Source organism: Staurois parvus, unplaced genomic scaffold, assembly GCF_062004578.1.
Source record: "Staurois parvus isolate SC_StPar_1 unplaced genomic scaffold, SC_StPar_1.0 ptg000850l, whole genome shotgun sequence".
Classification (NCBI taxonomy): domain Eukaryota; kingdom Metazoa; phylum Chordata; class Amphibia; order Anura; family Ranidae; genus Staurois; species Staurois parvus.
This window is the reverse complement of record NW_028318646.1, coordinates 1,310,130-1,337,590: the sequence shown is the minus strand read 5'-3', so window position 1 is coordinate 1,337,590 and position 27,461 is coordinate 1,310,130. Positions and strand designations below refer to the sequence as shown.

General features: G+C 40.5%; 1 long non-coding RNA gene across 3 annotated transcripts in view; it reads left to right on the top strand.

Annotated features, from left to right (window-relative positions):
- Positions 1-27,461, top strand: part of LOC149443537 (uncharacterized) — a 113,880-nt gene that overhangs the window by 67,431 nt on the left and 18,988 nt on the right. For 2 of the 3 annotated variants that reach the window (XR_016306655.1, XR_016306657.1), the window contains exon 2: positions 15,706-15,829. This is a non-coding gene — a long non-coding RNA (uncharacterized LOC149443537). Of the gene's footprint in view, positions 1-3,152; positions 3,205-15,705; positions 15,830-27,461 lie in introns of all 3 variants that reach the window. The other variant, XR_016306656.1, reaches the window with a different exon arrangement.

Here is a 27,461-nt window from a genome sequence, read left to right as displayed (position 1 = left end):
TGAACAACCCCCTCATTCATGCTGTACAGGACAGAGGACCTGTGTGAATGTGGAATTTTTGACTTTTTTTCCTCAGCTCATTAATTTAACCGCTTGCCGCCCTGCCACTGTGTATATACGTGTGCAGGGCGGCAGTGGAGTGCAAAAGCACGTTTTAAAACGTGCTCCACGCTCCCGACACATTCGCGGGTAGGGGGCGCGCACGTGCGCTCCCGCCGACCCGCGGGTGACAGGATTCGATCCAGGAGGGATCAATCATTAGATTTCAGCCAGTGATTTCTGGCTGAAATCTCATGATCGGTCCCTGTCCTATCCTGTCCAGTGTTGACATTTACACAGGGCAGGATATGATGTCATTCTTCTCTGCCTGGACACATTCCGTTCCAGACAGAGAAGAAGACATCCAAACAGTGAGTAAAACACTACACACTGACAGTTAGAACACTCTAGGTAACATTTAACCCCCTGATCACCCCCCCCAGTTAACCCCTTCACTGCCCTGTCACCAGTGTCACTGATCAGTGAAGCGATTTTTACTGATCAGTGTCGCTGGCGACTTCCGATAGAGTTAGCCCCCCTCCCAGATAGCGCCAGTTTGCCTGCTAATACACCAGTAGTCCCGTCTAACCCCTTGATCGCCCCCCCCCCAGTTAACCCCTTCACTGCCCTGTCACCAGTGTCATTGATCAGTGAACCAATTTTTACTGATCACTGTATCAGTGTCGCTGGCGACTTCTGATAGTGTTAGCGCCCCTCCCAGATAGCGCCAGATTGCCCGCCAGTACACCAGTAATCCCGTTTAACCCCTTGATCGCCCCCCCCAGTTACCCCTTCACTGCCCTGTCACCAGTGTCACTGATCAGTGAACCAATTTTTACTGATCACTGTATCAGTGTCGCTGGAGACTTCCGATAGTGTTAGCGCCCCTCCCAGATAGCGCCAGATTGCTCGCTAGTACACCAGTAATCCCATTTAACCCCTTGATCGCCCCCCCCCCAGTTACCCCTTCACTGCCCTGTCACCAGTGTCACTGATCAGTGAACCAATTTTTACTGATCACTGTATCAGTGTCGCTGGCGACTTCCGATAGTGTTAGCGCCCCTCCCAGATAGCGCCAGATTGCTCGCTAGTACACCAGTAATCCCATTTAACCTCTTAATCTCCCCCCCCAGTTAACCCCTTCACTGCCCTGTCAACAGTGTCACTGATCAGCGAACCAATTTTTACTGATCACTGTATCAGTGTCGCTGGCGACTTCCGATAGTGTTAGCGCCCCTCCCAGATAGCGCCAGATTGCCCGCCAGTAGACCAGTAATCCCGTTTAACCCCTTGATCGCCTCCCCCCAGTTAACCCTTTCACTGCCCTGTCACCAGTGTCACTGATCAGTGAACCAATTTTTACTGATCACTGTATCAGTGTCGCTAGCGACTTCTGATAGTGTTAGCGCCCCTCCCAGATAGCGCCAGTTTGCCCGCCAGTACACCAGTAATCCCGTTCAACCCCTTGATCGCCTCCCCCCAGTTAACCCCTTCACTGCCCTGTCACCAGTGTCACTGATCAGTGAACCAATTTTTACTGATCACTGTATCAGTGTCGCTAGCGACTTCCGATAGTGTTAGCGCCCCTCCCAGATAGCGCCAGATTGCCCGCTAGTACACCAGTAATCCCATTTAACTCATTAATCTCCCCCCCAGTTAACCCCTTCACTGCCCTGTCACCAGTGTCACTGATCAGTGAAGCAATTTTTACTGATCACTGTATCAGTGTCGCTGGCGACTTCCGATAGTGTTAGCGCCCCTCCCAGATAGCGCCAGATTGCCCGCTAATACACCAATAATCCCGTCTAACCCCTTGATAGCCCCCCCCCCCGAGTTGACCCCTTCACTGCCCTGTCACCAGTGTCATTGATCAGTGAACAGATTTTTACTGATCACTGTATCAGTGTCGCTGGCGACTTCCGATAGTGTTAGCGCCCCTCCCAGATAGCGCCAGTTTTCCCGCTAGTGCACCAGAAATCCCATTTAACCGCTTGATCGCCCCCCCCCAGTTAACCCCTTCACTGCCCTGTCACCAGTGTCATTGATTACAGTGAACAGATTTTTACTGATCACTGTATTAGTGTCACTGGTGACTTCCGATAGTGTTGGCGCCCCTCCTAGATAGCGCCAGTTTGCCCGCTAATGCACGGGATTTTTTTTACCAAAAACATGTAGCAGAATACATTTTGGCTTAAATTTATGACTAACTTTGAGTTTACGATATATTTTTTATAGCTGAAAGTAGAAAATATTGTTTTTTTTCAAAAGTTTCGTGGATTTTTTTGTTTATAGCGCAAAAAATAAAAAGTGCACAGGTGATCAAATACCACCAAAAGAAAGCTCTATTTGTGTGAAAAAAAGGACGTAAATTTTGTTTGGGTACAGCATTGCATGACCGCGCAATTATCATTTGAATTAGTGCAGCGCCAAACAGCAAAAAAAGGCCTGGACATTAAGGGGGGTAAATCCTCTGGGGCTCAAGTGGTTAAATGTGCTGCCTAACATGTGGGAACATGCAAAAATACTGCAGGCATATTATTTTAAAATTGTGTTGCGCCTAACCGCACAGTAGTGTGGTGCCATGCGTTTTGGTGTCTGTGAATGCGTCTGTGTTTACTAGACGTGTGGAGGTGTAATTAAGTTTTCACCATGGTACCTGCATCTGCAGAGGGCATTGCATTTCTTTGCTGTGCTGGACAATGTGTGCTCTTGCATGCGTTTCTGCACCACAAATGGTGTGAACAAGTCCTAAGGGTCAGTTCACACTATAGAAACACTGTCTAGATGTGTTCCAGATGCGTTTTTGCATGCACTTTTTTGATGTATGTTTAGCATGTTCCAGTGAATTTTGGACGTGTTTTTGATGTGTTCCAGTGCATTTTTTTATGCTTTCCAGTTAATTTTTTCCCTCTCTTTTTCTTCAATTTATTTAGGGACATGTGCATGTTAGTGCATTCCAGGGCATTTTCCCGTACAGTTTCCAGTCTATGCATAAACAATGCAGCCTGTTCGACTTGTTTGGCAGCACCTGCAACGCACTGGAACTGCAAGTGCTGATGTGAACTATGACATTGACAACCATATAACCTTCTTTCTGTGTGTTTTGGATGCAGAAAAAACAACTGAAACACATGTAGTGTGAACTGGCCCTAAAGATTATTAGAGGTAAGTTAACGGGACTGACCAGGAATTGTGAATTCAATCAGACTAGTGGTGAGATACACTTAGGAATCTTATAATAATGCGAGATCTGAGCTGTAGGTGATAGGAAATGAGACACATTAACTTGATCAGTAAATAAATATTTAAATAAAAAGAGCGGGGCGGTGATACATAGATTTTCAGATGGAACAGGTGATGACGGGGGGGGGGGGGGTCAAGTTGTATAAGGAGAGAGGTTTAAGGGCTCATTCACACTTGACTTTACTTCTGCTCTCGCCAAACGCTCCTATAGCATATGACAGGCATTTGGAAAGTGTTTTTAATACTCCTCAATTGCTCCCCAAACGCCCTATGTGCAGTTTTGAGGCATTTTATAGGCATTTGCCAAGCGTTAAAACTGCACCACAAACATCTATAATGAAGTTAAATGGTATTACCGCTCCGCAAACGCCTTGCAACCGCATTGCAACTGCACCGCAAACGCCTGCCAGGCGTTTGAGGAGTAGCACCATAGACTTGAATGGGAGGCTTCAACTCCTCCTGACTCGCATGAGGCACAGTTTTGCCGTGACGCAACGCTAACGCTTCAGTGTGAACAGCACTGTGTGCTGCCATGTGCAGAATTTTCATAGGCATTTGAGAACCGTTAAAAAAGCTTCCCATACGCCTGTCTGACGTCTGCTGACAAAGCTAGTGTGAACGTAGCCTAAGAGAAGAGAAACAAAGTTGCAATGAAATATAAACTGAAGGAAAATTTGAAAGTTTAAAACTTATCAGAAGAACATGACGCAGGTAAGATTCATTCCCTTTCCACTTTCTAGTCAGTAGCCAAAAACTTAATTGATTGATCAATATTCCTGGCACTGACAGAACCCTGGAAATTGATCTCCATATTTTGGGCTTTTACAAATGTCAAGGAGCATACAATCTAAGGCCAGAAACTCAGACATATACTAGGCCCAATTAACCTAACAGCATGTGTTTGGAGTGTTGACAGAAACACACACGTGCAGAGAAAGCATGCAAACTCCAGACAAGTGTAGCCATGACTGGGATTAGAACCCATGACCCAAGTGCTGTGAATTCTGAGTTCTAATCACTAAGCCACTGTAGGAGACAGAGTTTGAGCTGGAATGCAGAATAGTTACACAATTAAAGAGAATTAAGATATATAATTATACTTTGATATAATTAAACTAGACATATAAACTATACATTCAAATTATTTGAGCTATAAGTGTGAAAATGTTTGATATTTGAAAATAGAATGTATGACATTCATTAGGAAACACATTAGTTGGCCGATCATTTTTGGAGAAACAGCAGCAAAAAAAATAAATTATAATATAGGTGTGCTTTTTATTTTAAATTATAAGTATTCTCATATGCAATCAGATAAATGCCAATGGGACAAAGCCCGTGGTTGTACACCACCTAGCAAACATATCTGGCATTGCATCTAGAAATGTGCCCAACGTCATTATGTATTTACTAACAGGAAAGAGTCTAGAAAGTAGATTCTTTTTAATCAGCTTGCTGGGTACCTTTCTGAAGACTGACAGGTCTTGATTGATTGAATTGAGTCTGCCGAATGTTCAGCGTCTGCTGGTAGACTCAATTCTTAGTAAATCAGGGCCCAAGAGTCTATGCTCAGTCATTATATAATCCAGTCAAGAGTACATCCTATGTGCAGAGGAAAAGAAAGTATAATCTCTCTTGGATGTTTAAGTCTCCAAGCATCAATCAGTTGACATTGATGCAGCATCTTTTTAACCGATTTTCTAGAATACATAGAAGTGACAAGATAGTATGGCACTTGGTGTCATCCTTGTTCCAGAAGGGATACCATTTGTATGTGGACATTTCCTATCCAAGCTTGTCATTTTTTAGACACTTATTCAATCTTGGATTTGGCTGCTGTGGCACCATACAACCTAATTGCCGGATCTTCCCTCAATGGCTTGTTAACACCTGACTTAGAAAGTGGGAGAAAGCCTACTTGCTGAATGGTAAATTACTCATACCGTAGTGAAGTGGAAGGACAAATGGGATGTTTTCATTCTGCCTGCCATTCAATCAGATATGAAAGTCCACATTTGCGTGGCTTCAGTGTGTGTTGAAAAGATTCTCTGTGTCCAAGAATATAATCTTAATATGGGAGGTGTATGCTTAACAACCAAATGATGAAGCCGTATTTAGTTTCCTGTAGAGTTCAATATTGGTACAAAAAGGTGTCTATTTAAGCACTAAGAGTGTGGGATGGTCAGTAGGCTCCTATGCATCAGCATATGTGTTTTTCACTTTTATCTGGCCGAGATTTCTTTATCTACATTGGTTGGTGTGAATGAAGGAATCAGTTAGATTCTTTTTTTTGCAGCCCATAGGATACATAAAAAAGTAACATTACATGCATGCCCAACATTAGAAGTGTAGGTGGATGTGTGGCAGAAGCTTCTAATGTTTGGCATAAAATGCCAGAACAGTTCAAACATCCCCCAAATGCCCCCTTTTTGGAAAGTAGATACCCCAGGCTATTTTCTGATAGGCGTGTTGAGTCCATGGAAGATATTCTTTTGCCACATGTATTTGGAAAATGACCAAAAAAATCTTTTTTTTTTTTTGCACAAAGTTGTCACTTTAATTAGATATTTCTCACACATGCCATGGGTGACAGATGGCAAGACATTCTGCTACTTCTCCTGAGTATGGGGATACCACATGTGTGAGAATTTTTGACAACCTACCCACGTACAGGCCCCTGAAATCCAATGACCTTCAAGCTTTCATGTCGCTTCCTCAGTACAGATCACAGTTTTGGAGGCCCAGAAAAACTGGGATAGTAGAAACACCCCCCTCCCCAAATGATCCCTTTTTTGAAAAGTAGAAAACCCATGGAATTTGATCAGAGGCCAGAAGAGTATTTTGCAGATCTCATTTTTGGAAAATGAAAAAAGAAAATAAAAAATACATTTTTGTGTTCTTTCTTCATTTTACAAAAACTTGTAGCAACAAATAATATCTTGAATATACTTGCCATTCCTCTTAGCAAGTACCTTGGAGCATCTACTTTCCAAAAAGGGGTAATTTGGGGGGTGCAGGGTTGTAATACCATGCCTTTCAGGGCCTCTGAAACTGTGATAAGTCAGTCAAATAAGTTTTACTCCCTTTGAAAGTCTGATGTTGGTCGTTGTTTTTCAGGCCCAGTACATGGCTAAGCTCCCAAAAAGTCTCACGCATGTGGTATCCCCATACTCTGGAGACATTGAAGAATGTGTTTTGGGATGTAGTCCCACATATGGCATGTGTGAGAAATATCTAATTAAAATGACAATTTTGTGCAAAAAAAGTGTCATTTTCCAAAAACATGTGGCAAAGAATAAAATCTTCCATGGGCTCGACATGCCTCTCAGCAAATATCCTGAGGTATTTAATTTCCAAAAAGGGGCTATTTGGGAGGGGTGTTCTATCAAGCCATTTCAGGGCTTCTGAAACTGTGATAGATAGTCAGAAAGTGATAATTATTGTGCCAAGCTAGTTGTTTATTTTTGTTCTATACCATTCCAAACCGGGACCCAGTGATTGATATCTGTAGCTGCCAACTTTGCACAGCCCTGCCACCCTGTAGCAATATTTCTGTTATAGGGCGAAGGGCAACTGGTTAAACATTATTTTCCTTTTTTTCCCTACTCTGGGGGGGGGGGGTTACACTTCGCATTGTAGGCAGGAACAATAAAGATTATTGCTCCTGAAATGCAAAGCTTGCTTTGAACTGTCATGAATGTGTTAAGTTCATGACAGCTCAAAATACACTGATCTGTGATTGGTTACAGCTGGTCACATGGTACAGGATGCTGTGATTGGCCCCAAGTGTCACGTGAGAGCTTTGGGCCAATCACAGCTCACCAGGAAGAGAAGCAGAGCTGCTATGAATCATATTGATTCATAACAGCTTTGTTCTCATTGTGATCATGTGATCACATTTTGACCACATGATCACCGGGTCCTGTTCACTAGGATCTTCATTCAGATATGTCCAGTTGACACAGTTGACATGGCAGCACACACCTGTATTGGTACAACACCAGCAACATACAGATACTTTGCTGGTCCTGTAGCTGCCGCCCGTTCACAGTACATTGCGGGTGGGTGGGCGGACAGAAAGTGCATAATAGCGGTATGGAACAAAAATAAACAACTAGCTTGGCACAATAATTATCCCCAAGCACAGAACAATAATTAACCCCCAAACGGCACAATAATGAACCATCAGTATGGCAAAATAATATACCCCCAGCACTGCACAACAATTAACCTCCAACAATGCACAATAATTAACCCCTTAGTATGGCACCACAGTAAATCCTAGCATGGCACAGTAACTCCCAGCACAACAGTAAACTCTCAGGATTGTGCATTGTTAACCTCCAGAACTACTCTGTATGCACCTACTTTGCTACTATGGTTGGTGAGGTTTTTCTGCCAGTACTCTCTGCATTCACTATTCTAAAATAAAAATACTTGAACAAGAAAATTTACGGATGCACATTTTTACTGACATCCTGAAATATGACAGAAACTCCTATTATAAACTCAGACAATCAACATCTACTGTAAGTAGTATGAACGATGAATAAACATTAACAATACTCAGAACAAATAATCTGCTAGCTTTACGATGACAAATCCCGAACAGAAAGACAAAATGTGAGCATGACTAGGATGATAAAAAACCTGGGGCATCCTGGGATTAAACAGAAAAATAAGTTCTGCGGTGTGCGTAGCACGTCGCTGTGATCAATATGCATTGCCAAATTTTGGCTAACAGTGGGAGGGGATTAAACGGGAACCATTAAACGGAATCTGTGCCTAGTCACTATATATACATTGCACACATACTGTATAATGGCCCTTGTACCCGCAAAATATTCCTAATTATTGTACCACAACTGACAGTCTCATAGACACATATAAACCTCATGGCAAAGGATCTTTTTTTTAAAAAAATTCAACATTTTCATTGCATATGCTTTCATGCACACAAAAAGGAATGACTGACCTAGCCAACCTTAAAGAAGAACTTCATTAAAACTAGCAACTGTTGGGACAATGAGCACTTTGGTCAGGACTACTGTATGTAATGTACAACATATTGTATAGAGTGCAGGGGTCAGGAGTAAGTAACATACAAAACAAGATTGCAGCAGTCAGGATGAACCCTCACAACATTCCCCTATATATCAGGGTTCCAAGAATCCCACCTTACATCAGAGTTCCCCTTTACAGCAGAGTCTTCAGAGACCCCCTTACAGTGTAAGGGGGAATTCTGTTGAACATGATGTAAGGTGGTGCATTTACTACTCCTACTGACCAATGACCCACTGCATTCATTACTTTCACTGACCACTGACACTGCTACATTTATTACTCCCAATTACTCAGTGGCATGTTTAACTCATATACATAAATGGGGATTTTTTTTTTACCTTCAAGGATGCACAGGTTCTACTTTTCACTCCCAGTAATGTTAAGGCATGGTTTTCTCCCACTGAAGCAGGAGCATTTATTACTCCCACTGGCCACTGACATGAAGGCGTATTTTAACTGACACAGGGCATTTATTTACTTTTACTGATCACTGTCCCACTGACTATGGATGGCAGGGTATGCATTACTCCCACTATCCTCATACAGTATGTAGGGACATTTTGTACTCCCATCGACCTCTGATGTAGGGTCATTTCATACTCCCACTGATCTTTGATGTTGAGGCTTATAAAAAAAAAATCCATGACAAAGTTTTTAACCATTCCATACTTTTTCCAAATATTTTTTCAAAAAAGGTTTGGTTTTTATATTCTTTAAAGTAATTTTATGTGTTTTACATATTTTGTCCTTTTATTTTTGTTGTTATCCTATTCCTTTTCTGATGTTTATGGAAACCTCAACCACAAGTAAACTGTTTAACTTATGAACAACTCACTGGTGAATTAGTGCAAAAAACTCAGCTTGAGTTTGCTCTCAGAGATCCAGCTATTCTCTATTAAGCATTGCCCCTTGCACAGCATGGCAAAGGTAAAACACAGCTGTCAATTACGCCCCACATGTCAATGACATCTCTTTTTCCAATGAGAGTTATGTGCTACTGGTTCCTGAGCTGTCAGGGAGTGACTAGGCTTTGTTCTTGATTTTTTTTATTTCTTTGCAAAAAGTTGAAATTTGCATGACAGTACACAGCACTGTTTGGTCTGCTTACACTGATGTTTTGGAGGAGAAAACAGGTGAAACAAATAATGATGTAGAGTGTGGTTCTGCACTTGGGGAATGGTTCACTTTGAATGAAAAATGTATGGTTAAGCCATTTTGGGCAAGATACATTAGCTGCTAAAATGACTGCAACTAGCTGGTGTACAGCTGTAAAGGTAACATACTGTATCTGAAAGACAAGGTGCACATGGCTTTCAATGATTTGAATGACTCATAAACTTGCATTGTGAGCAGCAGCTTCACAAAACAAGAGCCTGTGTAAGCAATGAGCAAATATCGTTGCTTTCATTACTGTTATTTTTACACAATAGGCTGATGCCCTTTACATGTTTATCCAAAAAAATGTTTTTAGCTACTTATTATTATTATTATACAGTATTTATATAGCGCCAAAGGGTATGCTCAGCGCTGTACAGTAGCAAGGGGGACAGAACATGAGACAAGACAGTAACAATACAATACACGAGGGGTTCAAGGGCCCTGCTCTTTCGAGCTTACAATCTAGGATGGAGGGGAAGGTGGTACACGAGGAAATGGCTGTGGGGGATGGAGTGGTGGGAGGATTGGAGGAGGTTAGTTGTTAGGTGAGGTCAGGTGTTAGGTGAGGTTGGGGTAGGCTTCCCTGAAGAGGAGGGTTTTCAGGGGGCGCCGCCTGAAGGTGAGGAGGGTAGGTGACAGTCTGATGGATTGGGGTAGGGAGTTCCAGAGGATGAGGGAAGTCCTGGAGAAGTCCTGCAATCGGGGTGGGAGGAGGACACCAGGGAGCTAGAGAGCAGGAGGTCCTGTGAGGAGCGGAGGGCACGGGTAGGGTTGTATCTGGGCATCAGGTCAGTTATGTAGTTTGGGGCGGCATTGTGAATGGCTTTGTAGGTCAGAGTTAGCAGTTTGAATTTGATGCGTTGGGCAATCGGGAGCCAATGAAGGGATTGGTAGAGGAGGGAGGCAGATGTGGAGCGCTTGGTGAGGTGGATAAGTCTAGCCGCTGAGTTTAGGATCGACTGGAGTGGGGATAGCGTTTGTTTGGGTAGGCCAGTGAGAAGGGAGTTGCAATAGTCCAGGCGTGAGATGATGAGGGAGTGTACGAGTTGTTTGGTGGTGTCTGGGGTGAGGAATGTGCATATCTTGGAGATGTTGCGGAGGTGGAGCCTGCAAGATCTAGATAGCAGTTGGATGTGGGGTAGGAAGGAGAGGTGGGAGTCCAGGGTGACACCCAGGACTTTGGCGTGTGGGGTGGGAGAGATGGTGGCGTTGTTAATAGTGATGGAGAAGATGGGGGGGCACAGGGTGGGGGAAGACCAGGAGCTCTGTTTTGGATAGGTTAAGTTTGAGGAAATGGAGCGACATCCAGTCTGATATGTCATTTAGGAGGCGGGCGATGCGGGCAGAGAGTGAGGGGGTGTATGCAAAACAAACCCTTAAACAAAATAGGAGGATAACAAGGATGATAATAAAAGTATTGCACAACATAATAATGCATTATCATTGTGTTAGGAGATTTCACCTACATTTGACATTTGTTCATTAGAAATTGTCTATATTCCCTACATTAACATAATCAAACATTGTGACCTCCAGTCATAATATAACATTATTCATTATCACAAATGTATATCTGAGACTTTATGGAAAATAACTGCCATTACATTACAAGGCTTCATATAAGGTGGTTAAATGTGAAGGTATCGGTCCTGTCTCAATACATTTTTTATGTGGCATGCAAAAGGGCATGCATTCTGCAGAGAAATTTGTCCTGCTGTGATATGCTTGTTGGATGTATGTAATAACTGTGTTTCTTATTGACAATAGGTGGGAACATTTTACTTACCATCTTGCCAGAACAAATTCCATCTTTTTTAAACAGCAAAGTAACATTATGATCAAAATCAAAACTGCTTTAATAGCAATAAGTGTTATTTTATCTATTTGTATTGCTTATATTTGCAAAAATATTGAGATGAATAAATGCCTTAAGTTCAGTATTTTACAATATTAAAATGGTGTTACTTAGCACCACAAAAAAAACTGAAATTTTTTAATGCTTTTGGATAGATGTACCCAATGTTGCTCAGATCCTGTTCTATTGTAACAAACAGATGCCTATAAATATGTTTAACCACTTCAACCCTGCAAGGTTTCCCTCCCCCCTTCCTGACCAGGCCAATTGTTTTGCTATTCAGCACAGCGCTATTTCAACTGGTATTTGCGTGGACTTGCAGCGCTGTATCCAAATGAAATGTATGTCCTTTTTTTCACACAAATAGAGATTTCTTTTGGTGGTATGTGATCTGCACTGGATTTTGCATTTTTGGGATATAAACAAAAAAAAGACCAAAAATCTTGCAAAAATGCTATATTCTCTACTTTCTGTTAAAAAAAAATATCCAATAAACTCAAATTTAGTCATAAATTTAGGCCAAAATATATTCTGCTGCATGTTGTTAGTAAAAAAAAAATCCCAATACGTGTATAATAATTGGTTTGTGTGAAAGTTATAGCGTCTACAAACTATGGTGTGTGTATATATATATATATATACACACACACCATAGTTTATAGTATATATATATTTGAATTTACACAGTTTTTACTTTCTGACTGCCTATCACATTTCTTGATGTTTTACAATGGTAGGGCATTATATATATAAAAAAAAGACCCCTTTTTGGAAAGTAGTTACCCCAAGGAATTTTCTGAGAGGCATGTTTAAGTCCATGGAATATTTTCTTTTTTGCACAATTTTTGGGAAAATGACTTTTTTTTTTTACACAAAGTTGTCACACATGCAATGGGTATATGTGGAAAGACACTCCAAAACACATTCTGCTACTTCTCATGAGTATGAGAATACCACATGTGAGAGACTTTTTGACCACCTCCAGGCTTTCAAAGGGCATAATTCCTCGTGTCACTTCCTCACTACTTATCACAGTTTTGGAGGCCCTGAAATGCCAGAATTGTAAAAAAAAAAAAAAGACCCCTTTTTGGAAATTAGACACCCAGGTAATTTGGTAAATGGCATGGTGAGTATTTTTCATATATCATTTTCACAGGGTTTTGAAAAAGAAAGAAAGAAAAGAAAAAATAAATTTTTGTTTTCTTTCTTGATTTTCCAAAAACTTGTGGCAACAAATGAGATCTGCAAAATACTCAGCATGCCTCTTAGTAAATACCTTAGTGTTACATAGTTAGTGTGGCTGAAAAAAGACAACAGTCCATCCAGTTCAACCATTAACAAACAAAAGTTATAATCCTATATCCACAGTTGATCCAGAGGAAGGCAAGAAAACCCAGCAAAGCATGATCCAATTTGCTCCTCCAGTGAAAAAAATCCTTCCTGATCCCCGGAGAGGCAATCGGATATTCCCTGGATCAACTTTACCTATAAATGTTAGTATCCAGTTATATTCTGTGTATCTAAGAAAGAATCCAGGTCTTTTTAAAAGCAATCTGCTGAGCTTGCCAGAATTAACTCTTGAGGGAGTCTATCTCACATTTTCACAGCTCTCACTGTGAAGAAGCCTTTCCTCCAGATGTAAAGAATGCCTCCGTGTCCTCTGTGTTGACCTCAGGGTAAATAGCTCTACACTGAGTTCACTATGCCCTTCTCTGTACTTTCTCCAGTTCCCCAATGTTCTTTTTGTGAATTGGTGCCAAAACTGAACTGCATATTCCAGATGAGGTCTTACTAATGATTTGTACCGGGGTAATATGATATCTCTCTCTCTGGAGTCTATACCTCTTTTAATACAAGAGAGGATTTTGCTCGCTTTAAAAACTGCAGCTTGGCATTGCATGCTATTATTAAGCTTGTGATCTACCAGAACTCCCAGATCCTTCTCCACCATTGATTCCCCCAGTTGTACCCCCCTAGTATGTATGATGCATGCATATTCTTAGCCCCCAAGTGCATAACCTTACATTTATCAACATTAAACCTCATTTGCCACATAGTTGCCCAATTAAGTTGGAGACATCCTGTAAGGACGTTATTCCACTGCACAGCTTGGTGTCATCTGCAAAGACTGAAATGGGATTTTTAATCTCAGACCCTATGTTGTTTATAAATATATTAAAAAGTAAGGGGCCCAACACTGAACTTTGGGGTACACCACTGACAACCCTAGACCATTCAGAGTCAGACTAAGCATTTGGAAACTCGGGCACTACCCGAGGGCCCGGGGTCAGTAGGGGGCCCCATGAGATTCCCCTGGTACCTTTTTCATAGGCTTTTTTGAGTTTGGGCAAGGACACAGGGGCCCCATGATCCCTTATTGTCCAAGGGCCCTATGAGTTGTCAGTCCACCCCTGTTCAGAGTATGAATCATTAACCACTACTCTTTGAATACGATCTTTTAGCCAGTTTTCTATGCATTTACATACAGATTTTTCCAAGCCTATAGACTTTACCTTACACATTAGCCATGTGTGGGGAACTGTGTCAAACTGTGTGTCTTTCTAAATCCACTTGAAGACCAAACCTTTTCTGACACTTTGGGGTTTATTTACTAAAGCTGGAGAGTCCAAAATCAGACTCCCTTCTGCATAGAAACCAATCAGCTTCCAGGTTTCATTGCCAAAGCTTCATTGAACAAGCTGAGGTTAGAAGCTGATTGGTTTCTATGCAGAAGGGAGTCTGATTTTGGACTCTCCAGCTTTAGTAAATAAACCCCGTTTTGTTTACCTAAAAAAACAAGGGTTTTTTTCTATAAAATTACTTTGAAGTCCCAAACACTTTATATTTTATTAAAGCAGAGAGAATAAAATGCTGTGTGTTCCAATTTTTTTATTTCGCACAGTATTTGTGTAGTGATTTTTCAAACACTATTTTTTTTAAATAAACTTTTTAAATTTTAATGCACAAAACACAATATATTTTGCCCAAATATTTGATAAAAATAGATGTTACATCGAGTAAATAGATACCAAACATGATGTGCAACGACAACAAACTACATACATTTTTAATATCCATAGGCAATGTTTTAAAAGCCTTTACAGGTTACCACTTTAGATTTACACAGAAGGTCTTTGGCTAGAATTACTGCCCTCAATCTTATGTTCACGGTGATACCTCACATACATGGTGCAATATCTGTTTACATAGCGACATGGGACCGGCACTTGCATTTGCCTTTGCAAGGTTGTTTTTTTTTTATTATTTATTTTGCTTTTTTTATTTTTACACTGTCCCTTTCATTTTTTTGCTTTTATTATTATCACAGGGAATGTAAATATCCCCTGTGATAATGATAGGCAGCGACTGGTACTCTTTTATGAGAAATCTGGGGTCTGTTAGTCTCTCTCCTTTGCCCTTAAAGCATCTGATCACACCAAGAACCCCCAGCTGCATTATCTGGTTCCCCGGTGGGATGAAAGACCCAGAGAAAGCCATGGAAGGTGGTGAGAGGAGGGCATCCCTTTCCGCTGCTTGTAAAAATGATACAGCAGTTAATTAGCCACTAGGATTGCTTTTACATTAAAGACTGCCACCAGCTGAAAAAAACAATACCAGGATGCTGCCAGTAGGTGCAGGCATCATCCTGGTATGACCATTCAAAGTCCCAGTACATTGCTGGTTCTTGGTGGACATACTTGTAACATCAGAGAATGTGGGCATATGATGAATCGGGTCTGTGGACCAATATGACCGCAATTCATTCTTTTTTGTAATACCCATGTTGAGGGTTAGGCCCAAAACAGTTTAAATTTGGAAATCATGATAGGTTTCCATGCAAATTGTCTGGCAAGAGCTGCATTTTGGTGGGCAGCAATGTATTGTTGTGCATAATCACAATCAATTCATACAAATCTTCCATAAAAAACAGTGAAGGGGATAAATGCTAGTACCTTGGCAGTGAACAGGGATGATCCTGCTAACACTGCATTTTTGGGGACACTATACTAAGGAGGCACTAGTATAGTTCTGTTCATGATAAATATATTGATCCGTACAAACATTATACTAGTAATGGTGATCAGCAACCTATAGTGTGAGTGCAATAGTGTGCAGACAATCTAAGCTTACGCTGGCTGGGAGGGGCACTAGCTGACCCTGACACTATCTGATGTCGGTAGTTGCAGTAATACAGTGATCAGTGAAAAATGTAATGTACTAATGGGATTGGCTGGGTGAAGTGGTGATAAAAGAGTTAATAGGGGTGATCAAAGGGTAAATGTGCTAATCTAACGTGCATTTGCAAAATGTAGTGCTTTTACTCACAGTGTGGTGCTCTCTCTTAGTTCTCTCCTAGGACCAACAGAGGAACAGCAGGGAGCATACGCATGCACGTTCACACCCGGAAATAGAAAGCGACATAAGGGTACATTGCTTTACCCAGAGCAGCCGCTCACCCACACATTGCAGGTGAGCATTAAAGAAGTAGTTAAAAAAAAACCTTAAAAAAATTAAAAACATTCTTTTCTTCTTTTTTTTTACTATTTAAAAAAATGACTCTCATCAGAATAGTTCAATGTTGCCATAGTAACATTGTACTATTCTGTGGGGATGATCAGGGATTTTTTTTTATACTTTGCATTGCAGGAGCAATAATGATTATTGCTCCTGCAATGCAATGCTTGCATTGAACGGACGAATGGATTACGTTCATGACAGTTCAAAATACTAGTGATCTGTGATTGGCTACAGCTAATAACATGATACAGGGTTCTGTTTGGTCCATGTACCATGTGAGAGCTGTGGGACAATCACAGCTCACCAGGAAGAGAATCAAAGCTATTATGAAGCAGATTGATTCATAACAGCTTAGCTAACATTGTGATCATGTGATCGCATAGCGATCACATGATCAGCAGGTGCCAATTACTGATGGATACAGCAGTCATGGGGGGTTTTAGTACAGCCACAGCGACGTACCTGTAGCTGCTGCCTGTCTGCAGTACAAGTACTGCAGTCGTTTGGCATGTATTTAAAAAAAAGAGAGTGGCTGAAATGGACATTCTGTATTTACAAGTTAACACGGTGTATCTCCACGTTCAGTTTACTTACACTTAGTGTTCTTTGATACTGTGTCTGATCACCCTTGACAAGTTCCTCACTTGCCTGTCCCCTCTTTGCTTCATTATACTGGATGCTCAGCATATCTTCTCTTTCAAGCCTTTGCTGTTGGGTCCTGCTCCTCCTGCATGCACACTACAAACTCTCTATTGAAATAAATGGAACATTTGCTGCACATGTAGGGGTGAAACTGGACGTTGCAGTAAACATTGTAAAGGAGATGCACCAACCAAGACTGTTTGGCAGAGCAAGGATAGGTAAACAACTGGAAGGGTATTGATGACCATTCAGTGTAGGTCTGCTAAAACTGGAGTTCTATTGTACCAAAAAGAAAATACTTTTTTTTCAGCTTAGGGTACTGCAATAAATTAAAATATACAATATATCACACATAATTTTTGTTTGCTTTTTAAGTTGTTCTGATCTGTCATCAGTTTTCTATATACAGAATATTAGTTTATATGGAAACTTGCTTTAACCTCCTGCTTTTGAATCAGTGTTTTATTGTTGTTAACATATGGCATCTTGTGACTCTTGGAAGCTGACTTTTTTTATTAGTGTTCTTTTAGTTCATATTAAACAATGAATTTCTGAAGAAAAGAGATTCTGCAGTGAGGTGCTCTTATGAAAACTGTGCTGTTCAGGGCCTGATTCTTTGAATAGACTTGTTAAAATCCACGCTTGATATATGCTAAGTAGGGCCATGCAGTTAACAAAAAGGGTAGGCTTGGCCAGCTGAGTGAACACATCACTCCCTGAGCCAGAGTGTACACTTTGATGGCTCCTTTGGAGGTATCACTGAAAGACAACCTCTGCTGACGATTTTCCCTTTTTTTCTTCCTCCTTAGTTTCTGCCATGCAAAGATAATCAGGTTTATGTAAAGTATGTGTGCTCTTTTGACAGTCCGCGATATCTCATTAATTCAATCACACCAAACACCATTGTTCTCAAAGTGTTTGAAATGCGGATAGGGATGGAGGCTTTTTTAATCCTGTCAATCAATGTTAACATTTTTCTAGCAGTTGCCATGGCCAGGGCCAGAGTTCATGAAAACACAGAATAGGAGCCAACAAAACAAGAATAAAGACTTATTTGAGATACTCTTTTTAAAGGACATCTACCATGCACAAAACATGGGAAGTAAATGTAGACAACTTTGGACACTATGGCTCACTGAGAGGAAAGAGAGAAGGAGAATTTGAAAATCAAATTACCCTATAAAAACTTGACCTAAAAGTCTCTGGGAAAAACCCAGTGAATTGCACCCTGGTAGAACAATGATCTTTATTTTGTGTGTTCTCTGGGAGTACAATGCCCAATATATTATAACACATGCCACTGATGTCTTTACACTGTTGTAAGCCAGCTCAAACCAACGGAATTCTGATAGAGGACAACAAGAGATTGTACTGTGGTAATTCTCTCTTTCTCTTTTCTATCACAATCAAATACTGGGAAAATTATTCATGCGTATAGGCCAACAAAGCAGATATCAGAGATTTGCTATGCCACACAGTGAAAGTGGCAACATTTTTTTTTCTACATACAACATTAAGTTCACTAGAAAAAAAAAAGCTCTGACATGCAAACAGCTGAAACAAGTTTACAAGCTGAAACAACAACTGCGCAAGTTTATTATATATATATATATATATTAGTTATACAGAGTACTCTAGAGGTACATTTTAATGGAAATATTCCAAAATTAAATTTACTATCATGCATTTGGAAGCACTTTCTCTTTTCCCATGTGAAAAAAAAGTAAAAAATGAAACACCCTGGGAAAATGTTAACTAAAACATAAGCTATTTTACTCTGTCTCTCATAAAACTTTCAAATTTGGATTTGAAAGATATATTTAATTTAAAAGATCAACAATCTGTATCTTCATATTATTAGGTAAACTCGTTAAGGTAATTATCCATATTAAATGTTATAAAAATATTTTCATACCTGTTATTGCATTTAGAGCTGTTTCAGGAACCTATAGTTTCCTCAGGGCTGTGGCCACGGGATGTCATTCTTCCTATTTTCTTACAGATCTTATAATAATATACTACTTGTGCCTGCACAGTAGCTGTATGTTTAAAGCAGAAACCCAGTCAAAAATGAAAAATAAGTTAAAATACAAAAACAGCTTTGCTGCAACACTCCCCTTCAATCTTGAACTATCCTCTACCATACTTTTTTCCTCCCCTTAATGACCCCAGTCATAGGAAAAACATCAACATGATGAGCTCAATTTCCTTTAACTCTTCTTTCTTCTCCTATTAACATGATATTTGCCAGCACATAAACTGATTGGCTCCTTGTGCTGCTTTTTCCTCTTCCATTCTGCTCTGCTGTATAGGGACTTTAAGAGGCTAATGCCAAGACAAATTCTTCTACTTACTTACAAGTCTACTATGTCTATGCAAACTGCTTGCATTTAAAATATCCATTCCAGAAAGGTATCTTATTGCTATGCTGTGTCTCTAACCTTATTGTCTTTTCTAAACGTGACAGAAAATGTCCCCAAACTATGACTTTAGCTGCATTCCCAAACCCTGCTCAGGGCCTTTTGCTCAAAACTGTTGCAGACTGTTACCAAGAATGGCATCATAAAACATAGGATTATACTTATTTTTGCCATCAGCATCAGAACTGGTCCTGGATCCACTATATTCTGGTCCCTTGCTCCCTCCTGCTCCAAAGCCTCCTGTGACATATTTCCAATACCATGGTCATATCATGATGCAGTACAACTCACTCTGACATCTATTCATGATAGGCCAAATGATGACAGATGGTACCACAATGACTCCCTACTGAGAGGTCTGTGTCTTGTACAGCACACCCTACAAGAATATTTCACACATAATGCAACTGCATGCACCAAAGTGTACTCTGTTTGGAACACCCATAAAGTAGCAATCAGAGGCATATTCATTCAATTTCAAAGGGAAAAAAAAGAATAGCCCAGATCGTGGGCCTACAGTCAAAATTTCACTTTCTCTGAATACAATGCAAATTAAATTTGACCCTGGACCCCAACAAAAGCGTTACCATATCAGGAAGTAACTCAACCTCATAGAAAAAGCTCAAAAACAGATCAGGTTGTCTGAAAAAAAAAAAACAAAATCAAATTAAATGTTATTTTGAAGGCAGTAAGTTGGACACCATGTTGGCCAACCTTTTAAAATGTCTGGAAAGTGCATCCAAACAGATACGCTATATAGTTGGCTCACTAGCAATCCGGCTAAAAAAAATTGAGGAATTTCAAACTTGCTTATTCTCAGTTCCAGTTGCCAGTTCCAGTCTCCAATGGAGTAATTTATATTAACACCTTCCTGCCCAGCCAATTGTAATATGAATGCCCTATATTCCTGAGAGGATGCCATATGATGTCCTCCCAGGATCGGGCCATGCTCCGGCGTGATATGTCACTAGCTGTGTCCACCAGACATGGTCAAGACATGTCACTGTAATGGCCCACTGCCAATCACAGCAGATTACATGACAATTGTACACAATGGACGGCTGTGTTTCATGCCATTGATTGTGTACTATTGTGATGAGCTCTGTGATTGGTCACAGTGATCACATGGTACAGACAGGGCCAATGGCAGCCAATTTGTACCATGTTATTAGCTGTGGCCAATCACAGCTAATCGCAATAGTAAACACTGAATGAATCAATTTCATTCTGAAAAAATGGTTGCTTAACCACTTCCAGTCCGGACACTTTTACCCACTTCCTGTCCAGGGCAATTTTCAGCTTTCAGCACTATCATACTTTGAATGACAATTGCGCGGTCATGCAACACTGTACCCATATGAATTTTTTACCATTTTTTTGAAACAGATAAAGCTTTATTTTGGTGGTATTTATTCACCGCTGGGATTTTTATTTTTTTTGCTATGTAAATGAAAATGTCCAAAAAAATTTTAAAAAAGTGTTTTTTCTTATAAAATTTTGCAAATAAATAATCTTTCATAATAAATCTTGACTAAAATTTATTCCGTTATATTTTTAGTAAAAAAAAAATAAGCCAAATTAGTTTATAACCAAAAATTATATTTTTTAAACATTTTTTTTACATTTTTATTTTATTTTTTTATATTATTATTTATGGGGTTTTTTTTACATACTGTCACCCTAGCAGTACAGTGTCACCATGGTGACACTGTACTACTTGTGGGGGTGATGAAGATTTTTTTTTTTTTTTTTTTACAGTGATTGCTTTTACACCCATATAGGATGTAAAAGCAATCAATTCTCTTTCTCTCTGTCTGCATTCTTGCAGCCATTGAGAAATACTGAGTGAGCTGTGATTGGTCACACCTTGTCACATGGTACAAGGCTGTTGTGAATAGCCTTGTACTATGTGACCTCTGTGATCATTCACAGATTTCACACGTAGTAAGCAATGATGTCACAAGTGACATCTTGCTTACTACTTTGCATGTGATCACTGATTGGCCTATCAGTTATCACATGATCGGGACCTCGTACAGAGGTCCCGTCCGACGATCGGTGTTTCACTGTGTCCGGAGGACACAGCGGGCACCAGATCGCGGTGCTGTGCGCTCCCAAGGAGCGCACACAGATAGAAAAGGCGGGTGCCATTTATGAACGGCAACCCGCCCCTGGAGTGCCACCGCCCTGCCGTTTATAAACAGCAGGCGGACGGCAAGAGGTTAAAAGAGAACTTCATGGAATGGGTTTCCATTGCCGAGCAGCTGCATCCAAACCTTACATAACCAAGGGCAATGCAAAGCGTCGGATGCAGTGGTGTAAAGCACGCCGCTACTGAAATCTAGAGCAGTGGAGACGTGTTCTCTGGAATGATGAATCACGTTTCTCTGTCTGGCAATCCGATGGATATTTCTGGGTTTGGCGGTTGGCAGGAGAATGGTACTTGCCTGACTGCATTGTGCCAAGTGTAAGTGTTTGGTGGGGAGGGGGGGAGATTATGGTGTGGGGTTGCAGTGATTAAATACCACCAAAAGAAAGCTCTATTTGTGTGAAGAAAAATTATAAAAATTTCATATGGGTACAGTGTTGCGTGTCCATGCAATTGTCATTGAAAGTGTGACAGTGCTGCTAGCTGAGAATGGCCTGAGCAGGAAGGGGGTAAAAGTGCCTGGTTTTGAAGTAGTTAATAAGTCATTTCAGTCTCTTGTACCCTCAATTGTAGGCAATAATTGGGAAGCACAACCAACAGCAGTTTTCTATGTTAGATTGTAGCAGGGAGTGGAATGAGCAAAATGAGCATGTAGCTACAGTGCATGTTGATTGCCAGTAAACCCTGGTACTATTATGAAATTAACAGGCAAAAAGAGAAATTGCTAAATGCATATTATCAAGGAAATTGAAAATATATTAAGCCAGAAGGCAACATTAAAAAAGGAATATTTCAAATGAAAGGGAGAGCAAGGGAATTAAGGAGGACACTTATTTTAACATGGCACAGATTATGAAAATGAGGCATTTCTATTTGAAAGAATGATATCAGGACAACTAACATAATAAGTTGTCATCTATTAATATGTTTTAAAAAATATTTTAAAAAACACCACAGTTGTCGCTAAAGATGTTTATAATATGGAAGATACAGCTACAAGATTTGAAATCAGAATGCACTAGTTCAGGTAAGAAAAGTGCATTTAGGGTTTTGCTAGAAAAACATCTTTGCCAAATAAATATGATGTGTATATATGCACGCAGATTATAACTTTTTTTTTATGCAAATTGCACAATTTATTTCCAGATTGAAACTTGCAGTGCTGCATTTTTTGCCTGTCTATGTCAGGTGAGCTTTGACATCCTAATTGCTGTCATACTGTTGATTCACAAAGTACACTGCTCAAAAAAATGAAAGAAACACTTTTTAATCAGAGTATATTATCAAGTCAATTAAACTCCTGGGGTATTCATCTGGTCAGTTAAGTAGCAGGGGGGTTGTTAATAAGTTTCAGCTACTTTGGTGGTAATGAAATTAACAGGTGCACTAGATGAGCAACAATGAGATTACCTCCAAAACAGGAATTATTTAACAGGTGGAGGACACTGAAATTTTTTACCCTACTCATCTTTTTCTGACTGTTTTTCACTAGTTTTGCATTTGCTAGGGTCATTGTCACTACTACGGTAGTAGCGTGAGGCGATATCTGGACCCTATTGAGGTTTCACAGGCAGTCCAATTCCTCCAGGATGGCACATCAATACGTGCCATTGCCAAAAGGTTTGCTGTGTCTCCCAGAACAGTCTCAAGAGCAAGGAGGAGATTCCAGGAGACAGGAAGTTACTCTAGGAGAGCTGGACAGGGCCATACAAGTCCTTAGCCCATCAGCAGGACCGGTATCTGCTACTTTGTGCAAGGAGGGACAGGATGAGCACTGCCAGAATCCTACTAAATGACCTCCTGCAGGCCACTGGTGTGAATGTCTCTGACCAAACAATCAGAAACAGACTCCATGAGGGTTGCCTGAGGGCCCAAAGTCCTCTAGTGAGCCCTGTGCTCCATAGAGCTCGATTGGCATTTGCCATTGAACAGCAGAATTGGCAGGTCTGCCACTGGAGCCCTGTGCTTTCACAGATGACCCTGAGCACATGTGAAAGACGTGAATGGGTCTAGAGAAGCCATGGAAAACGTTATGCTTCCTGTAACATGACTGTTTTGGTTGTGGGTTAGTGATGGTCTGGGGAGGCATATCCATGGAGGAACCTCTACAAGCTAGACAATGGCACCCTGACTGCCATTAGGTATCGGGATGAAATCCTTGGACCCATTGTCAGACCCTACGCTGGTGCAGTGGGTCCTGGGTTCCTCCTGGTGTACGACAATGCCCGGCCTCATGTGGCGAGATTATGCAGGCAGTTCCTAGAGGATGAAGGAATTGATACCATTGAATGGCCCCCATGCTTTCCTGACATAAATCCAATAGGACACCTCTGGGATATCATGTTTTTGTCCATCTGATGCCACCAGGTTGCACCTCAGACTGTCCAGGAGCTCAGTGATGCCCTGGTCCAGATCTAGGAGGAAATACCCCAGGACACCATCTGTCATCTCATTAGGAGCATGCCCTGATATAGTCAGGCAGGATTTTCGGGGTGTCTTTGAATTCAGTCCTCTGTAGGTTGATAATTTTCATTTCCATCAAACGCTCCTAACACATTACCCAGTCCATATCAGTATAGATATCCAGCATGATATTTTTCCCCATTGAGATCTGATGGGTTTTCAAAGTGTTCCTTTAATTTTTTTCAGCAGTATATATGTTCTGTATATGCACCTACACTGTATGCTCCAGCTTCTAGTTAAATTGTAGAAAGGTTTAAAAAATATTTTTAAAAATTGACTTTTTCCAATGTTTTTGGGTGTATCCAACCACATACAGTTGTGTCCAAAATTATTCAACCCCCAATGCTGTAAAGGGGTTTAGGGACTATAGTGTACATTTGGAATTGTATTCAGAATCAAATCCTACAAGGACGTTGTAACTACCCAAATGCAACTAAAATGACATCAATTGTTTATGTAATACAGTAGTAAATGGTTCTTATGTGGTTTCTTCATTGCCACAATTATTCAACCCCTTAAAGACTACCACTCTGAAGAACAGAGGTTCATACAGGTGCTTTCCATCAGGTATTGAAAACACCTGTGGATGTCACCGAGCAGCAATCAAGCATAATAAGCACCAATTAGGCAGCTTTAAAATGACTGTGATACTCAGCTCCTTCTAGACATTTACTGGTGTGGTTACAAACATGGTGAAGGCAAGAGAATGGTCCAGGAAGACAAGAGAAGAGGTGATTTCTCTTCACAGGAAGGGCAATGGCTATAAGAAGATTGCAAAGATGTTAAACATACCAAGAGACACCTTAGGAAGCATCATTCGCAAATTCAAGGCAAAGGGCACTGTTGAAACGCTACCTGGTCGTGGCAGAAAGAAGATGCTGACTTCGACTGCTGTGCGCTACCTGAAGCGTAGAGTGGAGAGAAGTCCCCGTGTGACTGCTGAGGAACTGAGAAAAGATTTGTCAGATGTGGGTACAGAAGTTTCAGCCCAGACAATAAGACGCACACTGCGTAATGAAGGCCTCCGTGCCAGAACTCCCAGGCGTACCCCCTTGCTGTCTCCAAAGAATAAGAAGAGTCGACTGCAGTATGCCAAAAGCCATGTGGACAAACCACAAAAGTTGTGGGATAGTGTTCTGTGGACTGATGAAACAAAATTAGAACTGTTTGGGCCCATGGATCAACGCTATGTTTGGAGGAGGAAGAACAAGGCCTATGATGAAAAGAACACCTTGCCTACTGTGAAGCATGGTGGAGGGTCAATCATGCTTTGGGGCTGTTTTGCTTCTGCAGGTACAGGGAAGCTTCAGCGTGTGCAAGGTACCATGAATTCTCTTCAGTACCAGGAGATATTGGATGGAAACGTGATGCAGTCCGTCACACACCTGAGGCTTGGGAGACGTTGGACCTTTCAACAGGACAATGATCCCAAGCATACCTCCAAGTCCACTAGAGCATGGTTGCAGAGGAAAGGCTGGAACATTTTGGAGTGGCCATCGCAGTCACCAGACTTAAATCCGATTGAGAACCTCTGGTGGGACTTAAAGAAAGCAGTTGCAGTGCGCAAGCCTAAGAATGTGACTGAACTGGAGGCCTTTGCCCATGAAGAATGGGCGAAGATACCCGTAGATCGCTGCAAGACACTTGTGTCAAGCTATGCTTCACGTTTAAAAGCTGTTATAACTGTAAAAGGATGCTGTACTAAGTACTAAGATTGAATGTCACTTGGGGGTTGAATAAAACTGATAATGCTGTGAGCACAGAAAAGACATTTGTGGTTATTTCATTATAACTGTTATGTTATATTTGTCTGACCTACAAGTGCCTCTTTAATGTAAATGTAAGCAAGATGACTGAATGATCAAAAGCAATGTCAAACTGGCCAAAACACTCAATTTCAGTGGGGGTTGAATAATTTTGGACACAACTGTAAGTTGTATCAGGTGCATGGTATCACTGAAAGTAACTGTAAAAAAATCCTTTTTTTTTTAAAGCTTAACTGAACCAAATGAATAGGGGTATTGATTTACATATATGTAAATCCTTTGTGCACATGCACAAACATTCAAACACAATATGCTGGAGCTTTGAATAGAGATTCCAATATAAAAGCCAGTAGATCTTCTGCCTTTTTCTTAATGACAGCATTGCATACGGGAATTTTTATATGCCTTGTAGCGTGGCACATGAACAATTTGCAAGGCTGAGTGAGCAAATCCCATTCCTATTTTTTATTAATTTGATTTAATTTTCATTTAAAATGTTAATGCCCACATTCCATTATATACCATAGAGAAACAGAAAGTATTTGAATGTTCTGTGCACACGGCAAAATATGACCAAACTGTGGAGTTTATTTACTAAAGCTGGAGAGTGCAAAATCAGGCTCACTTCTGCATAGAAACCAATCAGCTTCCAGGTTTTATTGCCAAAACATAATTTAACAAGCTCAGGTTAGAAGTTGATTGGTTTCAATGCAGAAGTGAGCCTGATTTTGCACTCTCTATCTTTAATAAATAAACCCTGTATGCGCTGAACATCAGTGTACCATCTACTAGATAGGCTCAGGGATTGCAATCTCTTAATGTGCATACAGTATATTTGCCCTTGCAAGTGGGCCTGCAATGCATGCATACTTTACATTAAAATAAATGTTTTAAATCTAGTTGGCTGATATGACAAAATGTAAAGCCAGCTTTAGAGTGTTATTTTCTTTACTGCAACCACAGGTTGCAGGAAGGAAAATTAAAAATCCGACATGCTAGTTGTACCCAAGTCGTTCAACAATTGAATTGGGTACAATCAGCCTGCTCATGCATAGTTCGAATCTTGACTGATCCCTGCTCAACCTGCTAAGATTCAGGACCATCTATGGCTGGTTAAAGGGGACAAGCTTTCATGAGTAAAACAACTATGCAATAACAATTTATTACAAAGTCATTTATACAAAAATAAAAAAAAGAGCAAAAAAGAAAATAGAAGTGTATGTGTATGTCTACCTGAAAGTTTTTTTTTAGTTTTGGCTAGGGTAGGGAAGGATTGGAAACCCTACATTCCAGGGCCTACATTCCCCACTCTGTACAAAACTAAAAAAAACAAAACAAAATTGTCTGGACATACACTTTAACAGAAGAATGAAATGAATGAATCAGAGTCAATAAGTGATAGTTAACTAAAAACGAAACAAATACAATAAGAATATTTAAATGCATATAAGGAGACTCAATTTTTTAAAGTCGCAATGTGGGGGCACTGACTCACCTCACTCGATTAGGTTGAGTCCTTTGAAGCCAACCACTCCAATATACTAAATCCTGGGTAACCAAGGGGTTCACCCCTAAAAAAAGTAATTTCACTTAAGGACCAGCCACAGTGTAGCCAAGGTTTACAGTAAACTTTTTTCAATAATATATAAAAAAAATACAATCATGCCATTTTAGCAAAAAATATAAAATAATCCAGCAACCACCACTATTAAAACCAAGGTTTGAAAGCATTGTCACCTTATTCATGCCTTGAGCCCAGGCCTCTGTACAACCAACCACACATTCACACTATGCAGGGATCATAAATTAATTAATCCAAAAAGACTGACCAGCCACAATTTTAGCACCTGTTACAAGGCCTACTCATAATAAGCTTCGCAAACTGAAGAATCAGCCGTAGCACAACATCAGTTTCCCTGGAATTAATATGTCAAGCATGTAGCAGCAAATAGATAGTAATTCCTTGCTTAGGAATGTCAATAGCCCACTGCTGTTGTTAATGATAAAGGTAAGTAAAGTCCACCATACATAGTAGATGCAGTCCAGAATCTATTAAAGCATTGGCAGCAGTTTATCAGCAGTGTGTCTTTACTGACCATTCTGTCCACAGGCCATGGTAGTCCATCCTTATACGCTTAAGAGCT